The sequence below is a fragment of the Morone saxatilis genome, unplaced genomic scaffold, assembly GCF_004916995.1.
Source record: "Morone saxatilis isolate NCDOM2014 unplaced genomic scaffold, NCSU_SB_2.0 Contig19, whole genome shotgun sequence".
Classification (NCBI taxonomy): domain Eukaryota; kingdom Metazoa; phylum Chordata; class Actinopteri; family Moronidae; genus Morone; species Morone saxatilis.
The window spans coordinates 23288451-23293042 of NW_023339751.1; the positions used below are offsets into that span (position 1 = coordinate 23288451).

The 4592-nt window shown below is 38.8% G+C and overlaps 1 protein-coding gene across 1 annotated transcript in view; it reads left to right on the forward strand.

Moving 5' to 3' along the window:
• The window catches only part of LOC118329160 (inactive ubiquitin carboxyl-terminal hydrolase 54-like), a gene marked incomplete in the record, with an annotated part of 48668 nt that overhangs the window by 13331 nt on the left and 30745 nt on the right, over positions 1-4592 (forward strand).

The window sequence follows — 4592 nt, forward strand, 5'->3', positions numbered from 1 at the left end:
ACTTGCTGCCTAATATATCCCACCTACTGACAGGAGCCATCAGTGTAGCTTATATGTAAATATATACAATGTCTCTGTAGTGAGTTATAGATTATTTGGCTAAAAAATAATAACGTTAAAAGTGTGTGTGTGTGTATGTAAATATCCATCGCCATATACCAGGTGACCAAATAAAACATCCAGGGGGATTTCAATGTTTTATTCAGATTTAAGGGCAGGGAACAACTAACAGAACTGGACGAGAGTGAGAAAGTGAAGTCAAAGATGTGAGTTGCTGGAACGGAGTTATTAAACTATATTTATTATGTAGAATTGGAAAGATTTTGGACAATAGTTGTTAAGTCTGGGACAGTTGAAAGTAGATTTTCGGGACATTTGTGGGACATTTATGAGACAGGAAAACATTTTATTTTGAACTTTATGTCACAATATCCGTGTCCATGCTGGAAACACAGAGTGCGCTGGAGCTTTCACAGTCACTAGAAGCACATTCACAGCTGTTTGTAAAAGTTTCTGTGTGGTACCTGTGATGTAACATAACTAGCTGTTGTGTTGCTAAACGGCTCACTGAGGCTAACTCTCCGGTATGTGTCGGTGTCTGTGGGGGGAGTGTCGGTGCGTGGGATCATCATCCACGCATCATCAGAGAAATAATGTCCGGTGGTACTTCTACAGCCGTCTAAAGCACAAGTCCGAGCCATTGCTCCAAAATAGAAAAATGGTAAGTAGAGCATTAGCAATAGTTATGTGCAAACTACTTTCCAATGATGCGCCTCGATCAGCATACATTTGAAAAAAGGCTAACAGACTATGTAGAAACATGGCCGTTCAACATGGCAAACTGTACATAAAAACTTATCATTCTAAGGTGACACAAATACATTACTTATTCTCATTCAATATTCAGTTTGTGTTAATGGATCCTCCTATATGTTACACACTGGACCTTTTAACTGAGTTGTGGGTGGGTGAAAGTACTTTATTACAGTACAGGAAACCAATTCTTGCTCTGAGGGAAGAAGCTTGTTGATGTTTGCTGACTTGACTTAAATGTGCTTTTATGGCCTTTAAAAATCCCACTCTGTAAAAGGGCCTGATTGCGAACACGGTCAAAGTGCTTGTACTGCACAGCTATACTGTGGCTGGATGCATCCAATGACACTGACAGAAGGCTGGAGCCTCATAAAGCTCTTTAACTTGCAGGTCCACCGCAGTCAGTCAGACAGACCGATGACTCCACTATCCATCTCACACTCACACATAACGACCAGTTTGATAAACTCCTCCATATTTGTGTGAGCCTGTAATGAGCCTCTGCAGCTCCCAGAGCTGATCAGCCTGTAACACCAGACTGCACATTACATTCATTTATGACTCATCAGCTTTTTAAGGAGAAGGTGGGGAGGTGTATTGTCTGCCTCTGCCAGCCTCAACAATAAGAGCTGAGACAGTGTGAGGGATGGAGTGTGTGAGAGCAGTAATTATTGGTGTTGTGCGTTTAAACGGAGGCAGACTCATTAACTCTGGAGGGTGGGGCCAACAGTTCAGGCTGCTGTAATGACAGACTGGGCTGAAGAGGAAACACTTATTACATCGTTTAACTGAAGACTTACTGTGAGCTCAGCAGCTCCTGGATCAGCAACATTACACACAGGTCAGAGGTCACGGCAGATAATGTGAAGCTAACGGACATCACCGTGTCTTCTGTCATCAGAGAAGCCTTTCATGCCGCGGTCAACATAAACATGAAGTCTACATGACTTTTAAAGTCGTTATCGCTTGTCAACTTTCTAGCTTTTATTTGGGAGTATTGAAGTTGTGGTTTTCACACTATGTGACTGATCAGCAACAGGGGGTCACACACGAGAAAAGGAGTAATCCCCAAGTCTGTATTGGTCTCACGTGTCATCAGGAGTCATTAATAACACCATTAACAGTAAGGACGTCATGTTTAATTAGGAAAGTTGTTTAAAAACTGACACAGAGGGCAACCATTTGAACATGGAGTACAGCTGAGTACAATAAGATGATAATTAGCCTGATCAGCCAGCGTCAGTAATAAATACACACATTATTAATCAATTAAACACTATCAACCATTAATCAAACTAATAACTAACTGCAGTCTACAGCAGATAACCGTATCATACTTTAGCAGTTACTGAGTGTTTCTGTAGTGGTGACAAAGCAATAAAAAATTTGAATTTGAAATTAAACTAAAGCTCCCTGTGCCAAACTCCTTTTTAAGAAATATGAAATATGAACAATTCCTAGCGTGTCCTTAAAAAACCTAACTCTAGAAACACAAGCTAAAGGGCGTCAGATGTCGACAGTTGTCTTGTCAATTTGGCATTAATATAATCCATTAAGATAAACTATTTCGTACAAACTTTACATTTGGACGCCTCAACTCACTCATCCTCCGTTGTAGTTTCAGTGTGGGAATAAGAGCTGTTTCAAAAATGAAGATCTTTCAAAAAATAAGTGCTGCTTGGTGAATCAGATACATGCCAAATTGAACATGGACTCATACAACTGTCAATTCACCATCTATTATGTGTTGTTTTTGGTCATTACTAAAGTAACTACCTGGTTCGCTGCTTCCTGTCTGGTGCCGGAGAGAGAAGTAAGCCTGTGTCTGCTCTCATTGGTTGTAGCTCGCTGTATGGCTCTCTGGGACAAACAGATATTTAGCCCGTTTGAAATTGTAATCCTTAAAGTTTTCAGGTGTTGGGCAATACTATATTACAGTATAATATATACTATGTATACTATAATACAGTATAAAGTCTGCAGAGGGAGCTGTGTGAATTCTGACGAATAAATAAAATAGTAAATAGTATCATAACAGGGTTTGACTATTCATTATAACTTTTAAAACACCTGAAACTTTCAAATATGAAAGGATAATTCTGTTTTATTTTATGTCTTAATAGCACTATATATGTAGTAACATCAAACATAACCCAAGCAAAAAGGGATCCTAATTATTACTAAAAATGTATGTGTAAATGCTCTGTGTGTGAACCGTCACAACAGTACACTCTGTTGTAGCTACACACAACCGACTTCTCATTAACAGATGCAAGAATATTAATGCACTAACTTTATATTCGTTTAAATTTGTCACAAATAAAGCAGAAACAGAAAGTAATCAGAGTGAAGCACATGCAAACATTTTCAGTAGAGGTCCAAACAAAAAACTCTTGCAAAACGTAAAGATTGTAAGATAAAACAATTATTAAACTTCTTTAGGACTGCATCTAACAATAATTTACGTTACTGATTCATCTACAAATTTTTTTGTGTACCATATTTTCTTGATTTCCTGATTAATTAAAGTAGTGACCAGGCTGTAAGAAAACCCAGGGTCTCAGGTGACATATTCAGATGTCTGCTTTAGTCTGGCCAACAGTCCAAAACCCAAAGAGATTCAGTTAAAATAGAAAAAATAAGTAAAACCTCACATTTTAAAAGCTTAAACCAGCAAATGTTTGGCAGGTTTGCCGGAAAATTAATTATATAACTAGCTGATTAGTTTTCAGTCAATTAAGGTTGTACAAAATGATAAAGATCTAATATTCTGATTTAGGTAATTTCATATCAACAATATATATTACAATATACGACATTTTCTGTAAACTCAATGAATAAGTAGATTATATAGAATTACCACATGGAAAGACCTATTTCTTATTACATTTTGAATTATATATTTGACAGATAAAAGGTACTTATTTGATTATTTTATTTATTTGATTTTAAGTAATTGTTTTAAATAGAGTAGTAATATGGTTTTAAACCTCTTGTTAAAATAAACAATATTTACTTTTGTGGGTAGATCTGAGGTATGTCTGAAAAACTTATTTTCACCCTAGTCAAAATATACTGAAAACACATTTGGAAAAGCTGTAAGAATGTAGGTATGTAACCCCCCCTGAGCCCAGTACACCGTGAACACGCAGACTTCCTCATGACTCCTCTGCACTGGCCAACTATAAAACTTTACCAAGCTGACCTCCTCCAGCAGCCCTTCTGCCCTCCGTTCGTCCGTCTCGACTCGTCACTGCTGCCTAACGTCAACCCGAAGTGATCAGAAGGATTGTTAGGCTGCCGGCAGCTGAGCTAGGCGAAGTGGAGGCGCCGTGGCGGGCGACCCGAGGAGTCGTCAAGCTGTGAGAGGCTCAGCAACTCCGACATGTGACGAAGACAAAGTGAAGAGGAAGAACATCGCGGTAACAAGCAGCTGAGGCCTTCAGATCAGCTGTTCACACACCTTCATCCTTCTCATCCTCCCTCCAACTTTCTAAGGAAAACATCTGCAGCAACGTCTGCAGTACCGATCTGACATTCTGATTCACGTCATTTAATCAGGCACAATTAATACCTAATTAATTTCCCCCTCCATCATGGAGCTGGGACATCATTTAACATAAACACAAGTCAACCCTCATCAGGTGTTTGCACATTTTAACATACTAATTATCTAATTGGTCCAAATCCTCCACCAGGTTTTTTAGTTTTGAGGTCTTTGGTCAAAATGAACTACTGTCTCCGGGGCCTGTGCAATATACCTGTGCAATATACCTGTG